Here is a 21,750-nt window from a genome sequence, read left to right as displayed (position 1 = left end):
CCCAAACTGCGGATGAAACCCATATGCACCAAAAAATGGTGACTTATCAGAGGACTCCTGACGACGGTTATTTAAAGCAAACTCAGCAAGGGACAAAAAAGAACACCAATCCTCCTGATTCTCCGCCACAAAACAGCGCAGATATGTCTCCAGATTCTGATTGACGCGCTCTGTCTGGCCATTCGACTGCGGGTGGAAAGCAGAAGAGAATGACAACCGAACCCCCAAGCGAGAACAGAAAGCCTTCCAGAATCTGGAAACAAACTGCGTGCCCCTATCAGAGACTATGTCTGAAGGAATACCATGCAATTTGACAATGTGGTCAATAAATGCCTGCGCCAGCGTCTTAGCTTTGGGCAAACCAGGAAAAGGGATGAAATGCACCATTTTGCTAAAACGGTCCACCACCACCAGAATCACAGTCTTCCCCGAGGAACGAGGCAAGTTCGTTATGAAGTCCATGGACAGATGTGTCCAAGGACGGGAAGGAATGGGTAAGGGAAGGAGAGGACCTGATGGCCGTGAATGAGGGACTTTGGCACGAGCGCAAGTCTCGCAAGCTGCCACAAAACCCTCAACCGACTTACGAAGCGCAGGCCACCAGAATCTCCGAGCGATGAGATCCAGTGTGGCTCTTGCCCCCAGGTGCCCAGCAAGGACCGTATCGTGGTGTTCCTTAAAAATCTTGTGTCTCAAAGCGAGAGGCACAAACAACCTCCCAGGAGGACAAAGATCAGGAGCCTCTGACTGGGCTGCCTGCACCTCTGCCTCCAATTCAGGAAAAAGAGCAGAGACCACCACACCTTCAGCCAAAATGGGACCCGGGTCTTCAAAATTCCCACCTCCCGGAAAACAACGTGACAGGGCATCTGCCTTCACATTCTTAACCACAGGGCGGAACGTGACAACAAAATTAAACCTTGAAAAGAACAAAGACCATCTGGCCTGTCTCGGGTTCAGACGCTTGGCTGACTCCAAGTAGGCCAGATTTTTATGGTCAGTAAACACAGTAATAGGGTGTCTGGCTCCCTCTAGCCAATGGCGCCATTCTTCAAAAGCCAACTTGATGGCCAACAATTCCCTATCTCCCACATCATAATTTCTCTCTGCGGAGGAGAGTTTCTTTGAGAAAAAGGCACACGGTTGCCATTTGGCAGGAGAGGAACCCTGAGACAAGAACACACCCACCACTACCTCAGAAGCATCAACCTCAACTATGAAGGGTAACGAAATATCAGGTTGTACCAGGATGGGAGCGGAAGCAAAACTCTCCTTGATATTAGAAAAAGCCTTACGCGCCTCTACCGACCAGGAAGAAAAATCTACCCCCTTTCTGGTCATATCAGTGAGTGGTTTAACAACAGAGGAATTCAAAATAAATTTCTTGTAATAATTGGCAAAGCCCAAAAAACGCATCAGCGCCTTCTGATTCTCAGGAAGCTCCCACTCAAGCACAGCGCGGACCTTCTCGGGGTCCATGCGAAAACCAGAAGCGGAGAGAAGAAACCCCAGAAATTGAATTTCTGGAACCGCAAACACACATTTTTCCAGTTTCGCGTATAATTTATTCTCCCGCAGGATGAGCAAGACCTGACGTAAATGTTCCTTATGAGTCTTGAAATCAGGAGAAAAAATCAAAATGTCATCCAAATACACTAATACAAATTTTCCCATTAAATGATAAAAAATGCTGTTCACGAAATGCTGAAAAACGGCTGGGGCATTCATCAAACCAAAAGGCATAACCAAATTCTCAAAATGGCCCTCAGGGGTATTGAAAGCCGTCTTCCATTCGTCTCCTTCTCTGACCCTGACCAGGTTGTATGCCCCTCTTAGGTCTAATTTGGAAAAGACTTTAGCCCCAACAACCTGGTTAAACAGGTCCGGGATCAGAGGAAGCGGATAAGGGTCACGAATAGTGATACTGTTCAGCTCCCTGAAATCCAGACAAGGTCTTAAAGAACCATCTTTTTTCTTAACAAAGAAAAAACCAACGGCAACAGGTGACTTCGAGGGTCATATGTGTCCTTTTCTCAGACTCTCAGAGATATAAGCACGCATAGCGACCCTCTCAGGTTGGGAAAGATTGTATAAACGAGATTTAGGCAGCTTGGCGCCTGGGGTGAGATTAATAGGGCAATCGTACTCCCTGTGCGGGGGCAAATCCTGAACTCCACTCTCAGAGAAGACATCTGAAAATTCAGAGAGGAAAGGTGGTACAGTCTTAGTAGAAACCTCAGAAACAGATGTCATGAGACAATTCTCTCTGCAAAAGTCACTCCAACCATTTATTTGCCTCGCTTGCCAATCAATGGTGGGGTTATGTTTAGTGAGCCAGGGTAGCCCCAACACTAGAGGAGTAGGCAAACCGCTAAGGACGAAACATGACACATCCTCAACATGAGCATCACTGACAATTAAACGGATATTGTGAACTATGCCCTTTAATGATTTCTGAGAAAGTGGAGCGGAATCAATAGCAAAAACAGGAATATCCTTTCCCAAAGTGCATACCTGGAAACCATGAGTTATTGCAAATTGATTATCAATGAGATTGACAGCTGCTCCACTATCCACAAAAATCTCACAAAAAAGGCTTTTGCTCTCTAGCGCCACCCTAGCAGGCAGGACAAAACGGGAACTACAAGCAAACGGAAAACCTTCAATTTCCTCCTCAACCCTGCCAGTAGTAACAGACGGAACATTTTTAAAAGATTTTTTCCTTTTAGTTTCTTTATTACTCCCAGAAAACTGCCTGAATCTCCTAGAGGGACAAACATTTGCCAAATGATTTATACCTCCACAACAAAAACAAACCCTCCCATGCGGGCTGAATCTTCTATCGTCAGAGGCAATCAACCCCAGCTGCATGGGCTCCTGCTCAGAAGGGGCTGACAGCGACTGAGACCCCTGCGCACAGAAAGAGACCGCTGCACTGTCCCGGGACTGAGTATGACAGGAAGGAGAGATCTCTCCTCTCTCTCTAAGACGCCTGTCAATATGAACGGCCTGAGACATAGCAGAATCCAAGGAGGTAGGTCTCTCATGAAAGGCAAATGCATCTTTCAATCTCTCTGAAAGACCATGGCAAAATTGACTTTGGAGTGCAGCATCATTCCAACCAGTATCAGCTGCCCATCTCCGAAATTCTGAGCAGTATATCTCTGCGGATTGTTTACCCTGGCATAACAGACGTAGTCTAGACTCAGCCAGAGCAATACGATCCGGATCATCATATATCTGACCCAGGGCTAAAAAGAATTCATCCACTGAACGGAGGGGCTGTGCCCCCTCCGGCAGCGAAAAGGCCCAGGATTGAGCGTTACCCCTGAGCAGCGATATAATGATCCCCACCCTCCGTTTTTCATCACCAGAGGAATGGGGAAGAAGGCGAAAATGGAGTTTGCAAGCCTCTCTAAAACGCACAAAATACTCACTACCCCCGGAGAACGTATCCGGGAGCGAGATCTTAGGCTCAGAACAAACTCCATGAACGCAAGCTGAACCGATCACTTGAAACTAAGAAAAAGTCTTACGGAGATCAGCTACCTCCAATGAAAGACCCTGGAAGCGCTCAGCCAAAAGTGAAACTGGATCCATGCTTGAGACGGTTTTGGCGGCTTATAATGTCACGGATGGTGTACAGGAAACAAGACAATAATATAAACAATGACTCACTGGATCCACAACTAAGGAACAAAAGGGGAGACCCCTGCAAGAGACCTGCCGCTCTCCCTTATTGCTCAGCCTATGCGACCACCCCAAAGGTGGATGGGCGCATATCCACGTACCTCGACTATCTTACACCTGAAGACCCTACAATAGTGAGGGGACACGACCACCGGCTCCCTACACAGACACGGAGGGAGTCAGGGTCACCTGGATCCAGAAAACAGAAAATCATAAATACATAAACAGAACTTATCTTGCAGACGACTGGGGACTGTGGACTGGGAACAAGGAACAGCATGCATGCACACACTCCAGGAAGTTGTATAAGCCGCACACTACTGCATTCTGGGGAGGAACTTAAAGGGCAGCAATCAGTCCAACAGCATGACAGCTGAGATAGACTAACGAGATGAGAAACTAAACCAAAACAAAGAAATTCAAGGAGGAGGATCTGAAAGGCTCCTGTCAGAGCTTCTCAACTGTCTGGCTGTGACAACTGGTCACACAAGGATCATTGACCACGTGTGGTTTGGACCTCTGTCATTTGGGTCTGGTTTGTCTATGGTGTCCACATACTGACAGATAGTGCTTTATAAGCACGTAACTGACATAGTCCCAGTGGACACTGTAGTTTGCTGTTTGACCCTGACTTAGCCCACCCAGAGATAGTGTTTTAGGTCACACACCTCTTGATTGATTTTTTTTAATCGATTTACCTTATTAAACCTTTGTTTTATTTTACCGTCCCTCAACACATTTGTTTTGTTTTCCCCCAAAAAGTTTTGTTTTCAAACAATGAGAATTTACTGGGATTCATTCTGCCCAAATTGCACAAAATTGTGTCTTTCTATGTTACAGTTCATAAGGCAGAGAAGGCATCTTTTTTATTTACAGTGTATTACATCTAGAGCTAGACTAATAGTAGAATATATATGTGTTCAGAAGGATGTAGTGAAGCCTCTATGCTATTCAACTATACTAAACTCAGTTTGTGACACTTCAGATTTCATTATTTTTCCATGTTGGTTGGCAGTATGTGTTCAGTCCCTCTCTGAAAATTAGAAAGTGCATTCTCATTTTGAAAATTGTTATTTTTTAAATCTTCTAATACTGTCTGTCAATGCCAGGTTTCTGTCAGTCTTCCATACATCCAAACAATAAGCAAATTTTCTTGATAACAATCCAAATTGTGTATGCTAACAAAAGAGAACCAAAAGGAAATGTTCAGCCGGCTGTTTGTTGAGAAAATGACTGATCTTTTTTTTTTTTTTTTTTCCTTTAAATGAACTTAACAGCAAATCATTGATTTTAAGTATTCAATCTGTATTTTTTATTACAATGCAGATGTAGAAAAACCCAAACAGCATTTCAATTAGACATGCCAAAAACTGTGCTTAGTGGGGTTTTGACTATTGGGATTTGGAATCCCAATCGATCTGTGAAGTGAAGAAAAAAGGCGTGGAAAAACCGGAGTATAAAATACTATCTCTATTTCGAGAATGGAAACCCCATGTCATCAGGATTGCTAATGATTCCAGGCAAAATGTTATGGCATGATTACCTTTAATGCCAGATGACTTCATAGTGGGAATTTGTTTTAATAAAATGATATATGTCATATTCACCCAGTAAGTGAATCAATTCACTAACAGTTACATTTTTCATTTACTTTAGTCGCTTATATAGGGTGTGGGAGGAAACCAGAGTACCAGGAGGAAACTCAGGCAAACACAAGGAGACACACATTACTCCGATGCAGTAAGTAATTGAAAAATAGTAGTTTTTTTTAATTCATAATTATTATTTATAGAGTAACTGAGATGCAGTTACTTAAAGGGATCTGTCACCTCCCTGTCCAACTGCTTGCATAGATACATAACTGTAGTTCACATGATCAAGAGTTTCTTTTGTTGATCTGATGCATCATTCCAGAGTTATATTTTTCCTAATATGTAAAGTAGGCCTTTCATGTAACGACGGATTCACCATTGCTTTTGCACCCTTGCACCCAAGCTCCATTTCTTTCTGGGACAGATCCTCCCTCACTGCTTTGATCGACAGGAACATCGGTTCGGTTTTTCACGCAGCGCAGGCCCCATAGAAGTGAATGGGGTTGCGTGAAAATCGCAAGCATCCGCAAGCAAGTGCGGATGCGGTGCGATTTTTTACGCACGGTTGCTAGGAGACGATCGGGATGGAGACCCGATCATTATTATTTTCCCTTATAACATGGTTATAAGGGAAAATAATAGCATTCTGAATACAGAATGCAAAGTAAAATAGCACTGGAGGGGTTAAAAAAAATAAAAAATAATTTAACTCACCTTAATCCACTTGCTCGCGTAGCCCGGCATCTCCTTGTCTCTCCTTTGTTGAAGGACCTGTGGTGACGTCACTCCGGTCATCACATGGTACGTCACATGATCTTTTACCATGGTGATTCACCATGGTAAAAGATCATGTGACGTACCATGTGATGACTGGAGTGACGTCATCACAGGTCCTTGAACTATAATTAATGCTCACCACAGGTCCTTCAACAAAGGAGACACAAGGAGATGCCGGGCTACGCGAGCAAGTGGATTAAGGTGAGTTAAATTATTATTATTATTTTTTTAACCCCTCCAGCCCTATTTTACTTTGCATTCTGTATTCAGAATGCTATTATTTTCCCTTATAACCATGTTATAAGGGAAAATAATACAATCCACAGAACACCGATCCCAAGCCCGAACTTCTGTGAAGAAGTTCGGATTTGGGTACCAAACACGCACGATTTTTCTCACGCGAGTGCAAAAATCATTACAATGTTTTGCACTCGTGCGGAAAAATCGCGGGTGTTCCCGCAACGCACCCGCACATTTTTCCGCATCGCCCGTGTGAAAGGGGCCTAAAGGCTGTCTGACTACAAAAATTCTAGGTCTAAGAATAGCAGCTTATGCTTAAAGGTGTTGGTTAGTGATGAGCGGCAGGGGTCATATTGGAATTCGCGATATTTCGCGAATATTTTGTAGAATATTTGTTGAATATTTGCAAATTCGAATATTCGTTATATTCTACGATTTTTTTACTCGAAAAATCGGCAAGGTAATATGCGAATTTTAGTAATGCAAATTTTTATTGCAAATTTTTCAACTTACAACTAGTGTTGAGCGAACTTCTGTTTTAAGTTTGGCGTCTAAAGTTCGGCTTCCAGTTATTGGAGGATCCCGATATGGATTCCGAATTCCGTTGTGGTCCGTGGTAGCGGAATCAATAATCGGCCATTATTGATTCCGCTACCACGGACCACAACGGAATTCGGAATCCATATCGGGATTCTCCGCTAACCGGAAGCCAAACTTTAGACGCCGAACTTAAAACAGAAGTTCGCTCAACACTACTTACAACTATTAGGCTGAGTTCACACGGGCGAGATTTCCGCGCGGGTGCAATGCGGTAGGTGAACGTATTGCACCCGCACTGAATCCGGCACCATTCATTTCAATGGGTCTGTGTACATGAGCGTTTTTTTTCACGCATCACTTCTGCCATGCTTTAAAATCGCAGCATGTTCTATATTCTGCGTTTTTCACGCAGCCCTGGCCCCATAGAAGTGAATGGGGCTGCGTGAAAAACGCATTGCATCCGCAAGCAAGTGCGGGTGCGATGCGTTTTTCACTGATGGTTGCTAAGAGATGTTGTTTGTAAACCTTCAGTTTTTTATCACGCGCGTGAAAAACGCATCAAAACGCATTGCACCCGCGCGGAAAAAACTGAACAACTAAACGCAATCGCAGACAAAACTGACTGAACTTGCTTGCAAAATAGTGAGAGTTTCACTGAACGCATCCTGAACGCATCCTGAGCCAATCCGTCACGCCCGTGTGAACCCAGCCTTAGACAAAGAAGATTATAGCACTATATTAGCTAAATTGCTATAACTTCGTTTTTTCGAATATTCGGAATATTCTAAAACAAGAATATATAGCAATATAGCGAATATTCGAAAAAAAACGAATATAGAGCAATTTAGCTAATATAGTGCTATAATCTTCTTTGTCTAATAGTTGTAATTTTTTTCTCATCTGAAGTTCAGATTGGAAAAAAATTACAACTATAAAAAAAAAAGATTATAGCACTATATTAGCTAAATTCCTCTATATTTGTTTTTTTTTCCGAATATTCGCTATATTGCTATATATTCTTGTTTTAGAATATTACGAATATTCGAAAAAACTAAGTTATAGCAATATAGCGACTATTCGAAACAAAAACTAATATAGAGCAATTTAGCTAATATAGTGCTAAAATCTTCTTTGTCTAATAGTTGTAAGTTGAAAAATTCGCAATAAAAATTAGCATTACGAAAATTCGCAAACAACACTACTCCTAAAGTCAAATATACTGCAGCCTTCTCATTGGCCCACAAGCTAGAAGCAGGGAGGGATCATGTGTACTGATTAAAAAAAAAATCGAATATTCGAAATTCCGAATATATATCACTATATTCGAAATATTTGCGAATTTTCGAAGTACCTATATTCGCGATAAAAAATTCGAAATTCGAATAATCGTGATCAACACTAGTGTTGGTCACTATATAAGAGGCAGGGTAAAAATGAGTTTCCAAATATATATATATTTTTAAAATCTGTCTGCTGATCTTTTTATAGTAAGCCACGTACCCTGAGCCCCGCTCTGCCGTGCAAACAGTTCGTCCATGGCTGCACGCGACATGGAGGAGCTTTAGAGAAAGCTTGTCAATGCCTGTAGTGTAACTGCACATACACTGCTTTTCCTCATCTGCCTAAGAGCAGTGCATGTCCAGTCTGCCCCTGCCACTGGCGCGCTCCCTGCTCCGACTCTGCTTGTTTTGTCTATACAAACAGCTTATTCCTGTCAGAGTTCAGAGCGGGGTGACTAGTAGGAGCATGTCTGATCCCATGGCAGTAATTTATAAACTCCAAAGCCCCTGTAAAGTACATTTTTATAAATATACATACCTGTATATATGTGTGTATACATGTATATATGTGTATGTATATATATATATATATATATATATATATACACAAAATTGTGATAAAAAAGGATGTGTTTTTTCACCCATAAGTGACGCAACGTTTCGGCTCCAACATGAAGCCTTTCTCAAGCAATGTGAACAATGAAAAATGAACATATATATAGTGAAAGGAAGTGACATCATCAAATTAAAGTGCTTACAAATTAAGTTGGCATTAACCCATGCCAGCGTGAATGACATTATAAATACATCAAAATATTACAATTCATCATAAAACGTGTGTAATTGATCCATGGTACAATACAGTAAAACAATATCATAGGTGTCCATGCAAGGTTAGTGCAAAATCACTGTGTATTTGCGATGCATAAAAAATTGCTCCCAAAGATAAATAGTTAAAAAAAGCAATTGAAATTCATTATACATGGGGAATGGCAGAACCACATGGCGGTGGGCGTAGGTAAAGGCACATAACAAGGCAACTTACAAATCCCCAATGTGACTCGATTGTTGGGCATGGCGTGCCCAAATCTTCAGCGCGCATGCGCCAAGAGGCTTGTCATGCAAACATCATGTAGAAGCGTCATCATAAACACATGCCTGCGCAGTAATCAGTGCTCCTCCAAAGCCGCCATCTTGGAAGAGGTAAAACACAGGTCCAACGCAGCTAATATACAGCATCATCACCTATGTGAACCCCCATTTGGACAGCAGCAAAAACATACTGATCATACAATCGGCACACTGTTACTTATAAGATCCTCTGTATCCAACTGAAAGTACTGTCAGGCACCAGCCGTTAAAACATCTACAGGGGACACCATGTGGGAGGAGCCGAGTCACCAGCATTACCACGTAGCATTAATCCTGCTGATCCCGTAACATAATGAGGGATCTCCTTATACCATCACAATCATACTTAGGAGACTGAACAACTATTATATCACAGGCAATAGAGTATGAAAATTTATGCATAAAAAGGGAGTTCTGGGATTGAAGTTGCGTTGAAAGGCTTCATGTTGGAGCCAAAACGTTGTATCACTTATGGGTGAATAAACACATCCTTTTTTATCACAATTTTGGAGTGTTGCTCTGCTTTACAGTTTTGTATTTTGGGTAAGCTTTTCCCCTTGGAGCTAGCACCCATCTCCAGTACAGGTTGGTGCTGCCATATTTTAATTTTATATATATATATATATATATATATATATATACAGTTGTGTTCAAAATTATTCAACCCCCAATGCTATAAAGGGTTTTAGGGAATTTAGTGAACATTTGTAATTGTGTTCAGAATGAAATCTTACAAGGACCTTTTAAAGAACCAAATGCAACTAAAATGACATCAATTGTTTTTGTAATACAGTATTAAATGTTTTTTTTGTGATTTCTTCATTGACACAATTATTCAACCCCTTAAAGACTACCACTCTTAAGAAGAGAGGTTCATTCAAGTGTTTTCGATCAGGTATTGAAAACACCTGTGGATGTCAAGGAGCAGTAATCAAGCATAATAAGCACCAATTAGGCAGATTTAAAAGGACTGTGATACTCAGCTCCTTCTAGACATTTACTGGTGTGTTTACAAACATGGTTAAGTCAAGAGAATGGTCCAGGAAGACAAGAGAAGAGGTGATTTCTCTTCACAGGAAGGGCAATGGCTATAAGAAGATTGCAAAGATGTTAAACATACCAAGAGACACCATAGGAAGCATCATTCGCAAATTCAAGGCAATGGGCACTGTTGAAACGCTACCTGGTCGTGGCAGAAAGAAGATGCTGACTTCGACTGCTGTGCGCTACCTGAAGCGCAAAGTGGAGAAAAGTCCCCGTGTGACTGCTGAGGAACTGAAAAAAGATTTGTCAGATGTGGGTACTGAAGTTTCAGCTCAGACAATAAGGTGCACACTGCCTCCATGCCAGAACTCCCAGGCGCACCCCCTTGCTGTCTCCAAAGAATAAGAAGAGTCGACTGCAGTATGATGAAACAAAATTAGAACTGTTTGGGCCCATGGATGAACGCTATGTTTGGAGGAGGAAGAACAAGGCCTATGAAGAAAAGAACACCTTGCCTACTGTGAAGCATGGTGGGGGGTCAATCATGCTTTGGGGCTGTTTTGCTTCTACAGCTACAGGGAAGCTTCAGCGTGTGCTAGGTACCATGAATTCTCTTCAGTACCAGGAGATATTGGATGAAAATGTGATGCAGTCCGTCACAAACCTGAGGCTTGGGAGACGTTGGACCTTTCAACAGGACAATGATCCCAAGCATACCTCCAAGTCCACTAGAGCATGGTTGCAGATTAAAGGCTGGAACATTTTGAAGTGGCCATCGCAGTCACCAGACTTAAATCCGATTGAGAACCCCTGGTGGGACTTAAAGAAAGCAGTTGCAGCGCGCAAGCCTAAGAATGTGACTGAACTGGAGCCTTTTGCCCATGAAGAATGGTCGAAGATACCCGTAGATCGCTGCAATATACTTGTGTCAAGCTATGCTTTACGTTTAAAAGCTGTTATAACTGGAAAAGGATGTTGTACTAAATACTAAGATTGAATGTCACCTGGGGGTTGAATAAAACTGATAATGATGTGAGCACAGAAAAGACATTTGTGGTTATTTCATTATAAATGTTATGTTATATTTGTCTGACTTACAAGTGCCTCTTTGATTTAATTGTGAACAAGATGACTGAAATGATCAAAATCAATGTCAAACTGGCCAAAACACTCAAATTCAGTGGGGGTTGAATAATTTTGAACACAACTGTATATATATATATATATATATATATATATATATATATAGTTGCGGAAGTTCAGGGCAGCACTCCTAGTAGCCAGTATTTGGGTGCCAGCGATGAAAACACTTTACCAAGGTGTATAACGTAGAATAAATAAATGACACCGCGGCACATCCGTTGGTGAAGAAAAAGTGGAATCCTTTATTCACTTATGTGACGTTTCGGTCCACTTACTGGGACCATTCTCAAGCATTGCTTGAGAATGGTCCCATCCCAGTAAGCGGACCGAAACGTCGCATAGGTGAATAAAGGATTCCACTTTTTCTTCACCAACGGATGTGCCGCGGTGTCATTTATTTATTCTATATATATATATATATATATATATATATATATATATATACAGGGGCGTAGCTAAAAGCTCATGGGCCCTGGTGCAAGAGTTCAGCTTGGGCCCCCCCTTCCCTCATTGCTTGTTGGCAAGGGGTAGGGGAGCACATTGCCTTCCTGCTGCCTGAGGCAAACATTGAAGGGGCACCCCCTCATGCCAAATTCTTAACCTAACCCCTTCCCTCCAGCCAGAGGTGTAAATTGACCAGTATGCACTTTCTATAATGCCAGTGTCTTCACATACGACACAAGGGTCTTTGGGCCCCCTCAGGCTCCTGGGCCCGGTAGCGACTGCTAGCTCTGCACCCCCTATAGCTACGCCCCTGTATATATATATATATATATTGTGGCAATGTGAACATTGAGGTGTTGTTTCCTCAGGTTCCAGTCCAGGACTTAGGGCATGCTCTTGTCCGGGGATCCTATTTAATCCTGCTACTGGATCCTGGGTGTGTCTCACTCTGGAGAGTGTGCAGACAGAGGCCTGGTGAGGCTCTGTCAGTGTGGTATCAGCTAGGCAAGGCTGAGGGGCCACGAGGCTATGCAATAGCCTGGACTTTGGGGGACTCAGCGACACCCGGGAACAAGCATTGAAAGGTCAGAGTCAGGAGGACTGCTAGAACACAACCCCCTCCAAAGGTACTGCATTTGTTACAGCCTGAGGGCTGGTGGACTGTATGTCTGGGGTAAGCCGCACCTGGTTCCCTGTGGGAACGCTATCGTATAGCGGAGTTAGGGATACGATGTTTATTATGTTTAGGTAGAGCCCAGACGGGCAGGCTTTTGTTTTATGACATGTTGTGTATGAAGAGAGTAAAATAAATTGCACTGTTTGGACCTGAAACCCAGTGGTTATGAAGATCATTGTGAGAATGACCCCCGAATAAGAGGCGATCCCTTACAATTGGTGGAGGATGCGGGCAATAACAACAGCAGGTTGCTAGGGGCAACGACCTGACGGAAAAGAGCAGGTGCTGATGAATGTTGCCAAGGAATTGCTGTGTTGCTGGGCAGTGATTTAAAGGGCCGGTAACCTGCTTGTTCGCTGGAGCTGGAGCAGGTGCTGCTGGAAAACTGCTGGTTAATCTGGACTTTTTTTTTCTGAGGTGCAAGGTGTGCAGGGATTTAAAGGCCACAGTATAAGAAACTGACCTGTCAAAATGGCTGCCAAATGGTGAAGCGCGTGGAAAAAGTCCTGTGAGATGGTGATCGGGGGGATCCCGCTGCTGGTTGAAACTAGACTCCCGCCAACAAGTGTCTCAGGTCCTGCTTTAAATTCTGGACTTTCTGGAGAGAGGGCCAGAGACAGATGTCACCGTGTCTCTGACCTTTATAACAGACTATGGCCCTGTGCAGTGGGAGCTCTTAAAATGTGAGACCCTGGAAGTGGAGTTTGTGCTTGGCAAAGACTTCCCGTTATTTTGGCAGCTGTGGAGAGGAGAAAAAGCTACAAATTGTGTACCTGGAGAATCCGATGAACAGCAGATATGTGCCGTTGCCAAGGGCAACCATCGGGAAGACAAAGAGGTGGAGAGCGGTGCTGTTCTCAGGAGTGCATATCTTTCCTGCGACTGTGTCCGGAGTCCTAGAGAGGAAGTGCGGAGGTGCAGTAAAGCTGTTGCTAGGAGCAACCACAACCTTGATGAGTCCGCGGGAGAGAATGGCACTGCTTTACCAGAATGGTTGATTACAAAGGGTAAGACTGTTCCTGTTATTAACTACACTCACCTAAAGAATTATTAGGAACACCTGTTCTATTTCTCATTAATGCAATTATCTAGTCAACCAATCACATGGCAGTTGCTTCAATGCATTTAGGTGTGTGGTCCTGGTCAAGACAATCTCCTGAACTCCAAACTGAATGTCAGAATGGGAAAGAAAGGTGATTTAAGCAATTTTGAGCGTCGCATGGTTGTTGGTGCCAGACGGGCCGGTCTGAGTATTTCACAATCTGCTCAGTTACTGGGATTTTCACGCACAACCATTTCTAGGGTTTACAAAGAATGGTGTGAAAAGGGAAAAACATCCAGTATGCGGCAGTCCTGTGGGCAAAAATGCCTTGTGGATGCTAGAGGTCAGAGGAGAATGTGCCGACTGATTCAAGCTGATAGAAGAGCAACATTGACTGAAATAACCACTCATTACAACCGAGGTATGCAGCAAAGCATTTGTGAAGCCACAACACGCACAACCTTGAGGCGGATGGGCTACAATAGCAGAAGACCCCACCGGGTACCACTCATCTCCACTACAAATAGGAAAAAGAGGCTACAATTTGCACGAGCTCACCAAAATTGGACTGTTGAAGACTGGAAAAATGTTGCCTGGTCTGATGAGTCTCGATTTCTGTTGAGACATTCAAATGGTAGAGTCCGAATTTGGCGTAAACAGAATGAGAACATGTATCCATCCTCTGATGACTACTTCCAGCAGGATAATGCACCATGTCACAAAGCTCAAATCATTTCAAATTGGTTTCTTGAACATGACAATGAGTTCACTGTACTAAAATGGCCCCCACAGTCACCAGATCTCAACCCAATAGAGCATCTTTGGGATGTGGTGGAACGGGAGCTTCGTGCCCTGGATGTGCATCCCTCAAATCTCCATCAACTGCAAGATGCTATCCTATCAATATGGGCCAACATTTCTAAAGAATGCTATCAGCACCTTGTTGAATCAATGCCACGTAGAATTAAGGCAGTTCTGAAGGCAAAAGTGGGTCCAACACCGTATTAGTATGGTGTTCCTAATAATTCTTTAGGTGAGTGTATGTGGCAGACCCAGTGACAGTGAGCCGGCGGCAGTTGATACCTGCTGGTCCGGTAGGTAATAAGTCACACAGAGGAAAAACTGTGTCTGAACAGGCGGATAAGCCTGCTGTGATTGCTCCCTCGCAGAAACCTGCAGGGGAGAAGGTTTCTGGGTCGCCCAAAGAGCCGGTGATCAAAGTAGATTTGGGGTGGTGAAAGTAAGAGATCCCATGCTAGCCCAGGTAAGAGGTAGCATGATGGCCGCCCCAGAGACTGGTATAGTGTTGCATGTTCGGGACAATTATGTGAATAATACGGACTCTCAGGTGGTTCTTACTGAAGGAGAGTCTCCGGTGAGAACTGGGACTTGTGAACCTGATGTTACAAATACGCTCATACATGAGGAAATGGTGGGCCGTAATTTCCCCTTATGCTTGGAGGTTTTAAGTAATGGAGACATTTCTGCTGAGAGTGACAAAACTCCTGCAGAACCTGTACCTGTCCCTTTAAATGATAATGTGAAGGAGCTGCACATTAAGAACAAGGGTGCAGATAAGGTGCAAAGTGATGGTACCATGTTTGACAAAATGCATAATGGAAATGTGATGTCATGTGAAATATGTGATAATAATGACATGCTTTTCCTTTGCAGGCTGTGATTGGGGAAAAAGCTAACCATGTTGGTAAACATGTGTCTGATATAAAAGTGTGGATAAATGTTGAAGAAACACCGCTAGGAGACTCCATTGTAGACAATGTGGCGGGGCTAGAGGGTGTACCACACGTACCAGAGGTGGATGTGCAGTCTCCACAGGTTTCTATGATTAATAAAATGTCCCAGGTGGGGATTGACTCATGGGTGCCCCTAGAGGTCAGGGTTAATAATGATACGAACAGTATAAGTGGCGTATGTGCCATGACAGTTAGCAACTCCGAGAGTGAGGCTACCATGTCAAGACCCAGCAAAACTAAAGTGGTTACTAGTAGCGAGTCTAGTGACCAGATGACAGTTATATCTGACGAGACGAGAGTTTAGTCGGGTGACAGCCTAGTGTCTGAAGCTCATATCCTGACAATTGTAGATGACCTGACAGGACAGTACAGCTACAAACTTGATGATGTTTTCTCTCGCTCTGCACAGTCCCTAGATACACTAGAAATGGGGTTAGCGGTTCTCGCAGAGCAACTGCAGGAATCTCCAGAGGAGTCACAGAAAGAGATGAATGAACTGAAGGAACTAGAGTCACTAATAGAAGCGGAAATTCTCCAACTTCAAGAGGAACTTGCAGCTTCTGCTCTCTTGGAGGAGAAAAGTAATTTGAAAGCCAGGATGGCTCAACTTGATCAAGAGTTGCGTGTTCGGATGGTAGACCTGGACCACCAGAAACAAATTGTGTCTAAATTGGAGAAGAAACATAAGATGTTGGACAAGCTCCTGGCTCAAGAGAAAACCACCTCGGCCAGATATGCCGAAGAACGTGACCAAGCGGAGACTGATGTTCGAGAGAAGGCGACCAAGGCCCTCTCCTTGGCTAGAGCCCTTGAAGAAGTGCTTGAGGAGCGAAATGAATTAGAGAGGCTGAACAAGCAACTCAGAGCAGAGATTGAAGCTCTCATGAGCTCAAAAGATGCCATCTGTGAGTTGGAGAAGCCTAAGCGTGCTGCTGCACAGCAGGTGGAAGAAAATGAGAAACCGGAAGAGGAAGATCCTCTGGAAGGTGCCAAGAAGTCAGAGCCTGGTAAGAGTGGGTCTGGAGATGGGGGTGCTGGCCAAGGCAGAGAAGGTGGAAAAGGTATCGGCTGAACCAGCTGATGGGGCTGATGTGGATGCAGAGGCCAAGAGTCTCATGACAGTGTGTAACCAGGACCAGGTCGCAAAAGACGTCCCCTCCGCCTACAAGGCCTGCCAAGTAGCCAGCAGCCTGCTGGGGAAGAGATATGAGGAGATGGACGACCAGTATGCAGATCCGGGATATTACGATGGGCTGTCTCTCCTGACTCCTCCCCAAAAGGAGACCAGTGTCCTGGGTGAGCCTCTGGAGAAAACGCCAGAAGACAAGGAGTATGCTGAAGACCCCAGTGCCTCCAACCTTGATGCGAAAGGGAAGGAGGAATTAAGAAAGCAAGGATATGATGCCATGTTGAAGTGGGAGAAATCCTTGGATGTTCCAGAGATCAAGGGTAAAGCCGAAGTGGGGAGAGGCAGTGAAGAGGCAGAAGACCCTGAAACTGAGGCACCATCTGAGGAAACCACTGCTGAAAAAGAAGCGAGCGGGGGCAAGCCAGCTCTGCTGACGGAGCTTTGCAAAGACAAGAAGAAAAGGCCTAAGTGTCTGCAAGAGCCAGCGAAGTCAAACAGAGTCTGCCGTTTGCATAAAAATATATTCTGAAGGGAGTTCCAGAAGCCGAGATCGAAATTCTAAGAGTAAAGGAAAAAGAAATGTACGATCTGCTGTTAAAATAAAGAGACAAAAAGAGGCGAGTCATAAGAAGCGTGCTCGGCTGAAGCAGCTGTGTAAGTCAAAGAGAGAGAAAGACATAGACATGGTAACATTGTAGACAATGTCTCTTGGGCAAGATGTCAGTGTGGGTAACAAACCAAGCACTGATGGCATGGGTCTGGCAAAATAAAGGGAAGCCTCTGACGCTGACTACATCTTCCAGGGGGAAGGTTGAGCCAGGCGATGGCAAGAAAATGCGGATGCCCTGTCACGAGCATCCAGTTGGTACCTGTGTTCCCCACCACAGGTTTGAACAGAGGGGGGAGGGGGATATGTGGCAATGTGAACATTGAGGTGTTGTTTCCCCAGGTTCCAGTCCAGGACTTAGGGCATTGCTCTTGTCCGGGGATCCTATTTAATCCTGCTACTGGATCCTGGGTGTGTCTCACTCTGGAGAGTGTGCAGATAGAGGCCTGGTGAGGCTCTGTCAGTGTGGTCTCAGCTAGGCAAGGCTGAGGGGCCACGAGACTATGCAATAGCCTGGACTTTGGGGGACTCAGCGACACCCGGGAACAAGCATTGAAAGGTCAGAGTCAGGAGGACTGCTAGAACACAACCCCCTCCAAAGGTACTGCATTTGTTACAGCCTGAGGGCTGGTGGACTGTATGTCTGGGGTAAGCCGCACCTGGTTCCCTGTGGGAACGCTATCGTATAGCGGAGTTAGGGATACGATGTTTATTATGTTTAGGTAGAGCCCAGACGGGCAGGCTTTTGTTTTATGCCATGTTGTGTATGAAGAGTGTAAAATAAATTGCACTGTTTGCACCTGAAACACAGTGGTTATGAAGATCATTGTGAGAATGACCCCCGAATAAGAGGCGATCCCTTACAATATATATGTGTGTGTGTGTGTATTGTGAGACAGTGACAGGTATCACACAGGTTAGAGGCAAGGAAGGGGTGGATAGTGCGGTCCACACCCCTATTCCACCACAGGTGAGACCAGCTGGAGGTACTCAGCCTGGGATAAAGCACCTCCCAGGGTGTCAGCAAGAGGGAGTGTGTTACCTGTGGACAGAGGCCTGGAGGCTCTGTCGGTGTGGTCTCAGCTTGGCAAGGCTGAGGGACCACAAGGCCTGGAGTTGGGTGACAAAGCGACGCCTGGGAGGGTCGCAGGGCCATAGTCAGGCGGGCTAATGAGCCCCAATCTCCCACAAGAGACACTGGACTGGAGACAGTGGGTATACTGTGCCCTGTACAGCCAGGAGGCTGTGACACATTGGCTGAGAAAGCCGCATGTGATCACAGAGTGTGAACGGTGACTTAGGTGAGTCAGGAATTTTGTGTTTAGTTAGAGACTGGACGGGCGAGTGTTTATTGTTTTGTTTTTGCTGGTGTGCCACAATAAATGCACAGTTTGGACCTGAAACCTGGTGTCCTGAAGCCGTATCTGTGAATAGAGCTAACCCCCCACAGCATATATACATGTATATATATATGTGTGTGTGTATACATGTGCATAAAAGTCTATATAAGTGTGTATATAGAAATATGATGTGTGTGTGTGTGTGTGTGTATATACAGTTGCAAGAAAAAGTATGTGAACCCTTTGGAATTATATGGATTTCTGCACAAATTGGTCATAAAATGTGATCTGATCTTCATCTAAGTCACAACAATAGACAATCACAGTCTGCTTAAACTAATAACACACAAATAATTAAATGTTACCATATTTTTATTGAACACACCATGTAAACATTTACAGTGAAGGTGGAAAAAGTATGTGAACTCCTAGACTAATGCCATCTCCAAGAGCTAATTGGAGTGAGGTGTCAGCCAACTGGAGTCCAATCAATGAGATGAGATTGGAGGTGTTGGTTACAGGTGCCCTGCCCTATAAAAAACCCACACCAGTTCTGGGTTTGCTTTTCACAAGAAGCATTGCCTGATGTAAATGATGCCTCACACAAAAGAGCTCTCAGAAGACCTATGATTAAGAATTGTTGACTTGCATAAAGCTGGAAAGGGTTATAAAAGTATCTCCAAAAGCCTTGCTGTTCATCAGTCCACGTTAAGACAAATTGTCTATAAATGGAGAAAGTTCAGCACTGCTGCTACTCTCCCTAGGAGTGGCCGTCCTGTAAAGATGACTGCAAGAGCACAGCACAGACTGCTCAATGAGGTGAGGAAGAATCCTAGAGTGTCAGCTAGAGACTTACAAAAGTCTCTGACATAGGCTATCATCCCTGTTAGCGAATCTACAATATGTAAAACACTAAACAAGAATAGATTTCATGGGAGGATACCACAAAGGAAGCCACAGCTGTCCAAAAAAACATTGCTGCACGTTTACAGTTTGCAAAAGAGCACCTGGATGTTCCACAGCAGTACTGGCAAAATATTCTGTGGACAGATGAAACCAAAGTTTAGTTGTTTGGAAGAAACACACAACACAATGGGCCAGATTTATCATTAGCTCAGGTCAGAATAATGGAGTGAAAAAGTCCCAAAAAAAGTCCCAAACGCTAAAACTGCGCACAAATTTGCGACTATTTTCTGCTCTGCACTATGCTCGACAGTTTTCTGAAAGTGGGCGTGTTTTCTTATGTAAATGAATCTCTAGACAGATTTACTATTGGGACTATTTAAAAGTCGCAAAAAAGTCGCAATTTCACTCCAGTGAGGACCATGCTTATCTTATGAGACTTTTTAATAGAACATGCGACTTTTTCATAAAAACGTGCGACTTTTTCGTAAAGATGTGCGACTTTTGTAAAGCTGCTTACTGAAGGATAAACTGCTACCGTCAAACCACATTTATTACAGTCTTAAAGGGCCGATCATAAATCTGACTTGGCTAAAACTTACTTTAGCCATATGTGAAAGTGGAGTGAGCTGTCAGAGTAATGATAAATCTGGCCCAATGTGTGAAGAAAAAGAGGCACAGCACACCAACATCAATACCTCATCCCAACTGTGAAGTATGGTGGTGGGGGCATCATGATTTGGGGCTGCTTTGCTGCGTCAGGGCCTGGAAGGATTGCTATCATCAAAGGAAAAATGAATTCCCAAGTTTATAAAGACATTTTGCAGGAGAACTTAAGGCCATCTGTCCACTAGCTGAAGCTCAACAGAAGATGAGTGTTGCAACAGGACAACGATCCAAAGCATAGAAGTAAATCAACAACAGAATGGCTTAACCCCTTAAGGACTCAGCCCTATTTCACCTTAAGGACTTGGCCATTTTTTGCAAATCTGACCAGTGTCACTTTAAGTGCTGATAACTTTAAAACACTTTGACTTATCCAGGCCATTCTGAGATAGTTTTTTTTGTCACATATTGTACTTCATGACACTGGTAAAATGAAGTAAAAAAATATTTTTTTTTTTGCATAAAAAAATACCTAATTTACCAAAAATTTGGAAAAATTAGCAAATTTAAAAGTTTCAGTTTCTCTACTTCTGTAATACATAGTAATACCCCCAAAAATTGTGATGACTTTACATTCCCCATATGTCTACTTCATGTTTGAATTATTTTGGGAATGATATTTTATTTTTTGGGGATGTTACAAGGCTTAGAAGTTTAGAAGCAAATATTGAAATTTTTCAGAAATTTGCAAAAACCCAATTTTTAGGGACCACTACAGGTCTGAAGTCACTTTGCGAGGCTTACATAATAGAAACCGCCCAAAAATTACCCCATTCTATAAACTACACCCCTCATGGTATTCAAAACTGATTTTACAAACTTCATTAACCCTTTAGGTGTTGCACAAGAGTTATTGGCAAATGGGGATGAAATTAGAGAATTTTATTTTTTTGCCTAATTTTCCATTTTAACCCATTTTTTCCACTAACAAAGCAAGGGTTAACAGCCAAACAAGACTGTATCTTTATTGCCCTGACTCTGCCGTTTACAGAAACACCCCATATGTGGCCGTAAACTACTGTACGGGCACACAGTAGGGCGTAGGGAGAAAGGTGCGCCGTATGGTTTTTGGAAGCCAGATTTTGCTGGACTGGTTTTTTGACACCATGTCCCATTTGAAGCCCCCCTGATGCACCCCTAGAGTAGAAACTCCATAACAGTGACCCCATCTAAGAAACTACACCCCTCAAGGTATTTAAAACTGATTTTACAAACTTTGTTAACCCTTTAGGTGTTGCACAAGATTTAATGGAAAATAGAGATACAATTTCAAAATTTCACTTTTTTGGCCGATTTTCCATTTTAATATTTTTTTTCCGGTTACAAAGCAAGGGTTAACAGCCAAACAAAACTCATTATTTATGGCCCTGATTCTGTAGTTTACAGAAACACCCCATATGTGGTCATAAACTGCTGTAGGGGCACACGGCAGGGCGCAGAAGGAAAGGAATGCCATATGGTTTTTGGACTGTTTTTTTTGACACCATGTCCCATTTGACTCCCCCCTGATGCACCCCTAGAGTAGAAACTCCAAAAAGTGACCCCATTTTAGAAAAAACGGGATAGGGTGGCAGTTTTTTTGGTACTAGTTTAGGGTACATATGATTTTTGGTTGCTCTATATTACACTTTTTGTGCGGCAAGGTAACAAGAAATAGCTTTTTTGGCACGTTTTTTTTTGTTATTTACTACATTCATCTGACAGGTTAGATCATGTGGTAATTTTATATATCAGGTTGTCACGGATGCGGCGATACCTAATATGTATACAATTTTTATTTATTTATGTAAGTTTTTACACAATGATTTCATT

The sequence above is a fragment of the Bufo bufo genome, chromosome 3, assembly GCF_905171765.1.
Source record: "Bufo bufo chromosome 3, aBufBuf1.1, whole genome shotgun sequence".
NCBI classification, from domain to species: Eukaryota; Metazoa; Chordata; class Amphibia; order Anura; family Bufonidae; genus Bufo; species Bufo bufo.
The sequence above is the reverse complement of the archived record's forward strand: the minus strand, read 5'-3'. Positions refer to the sequence as shown.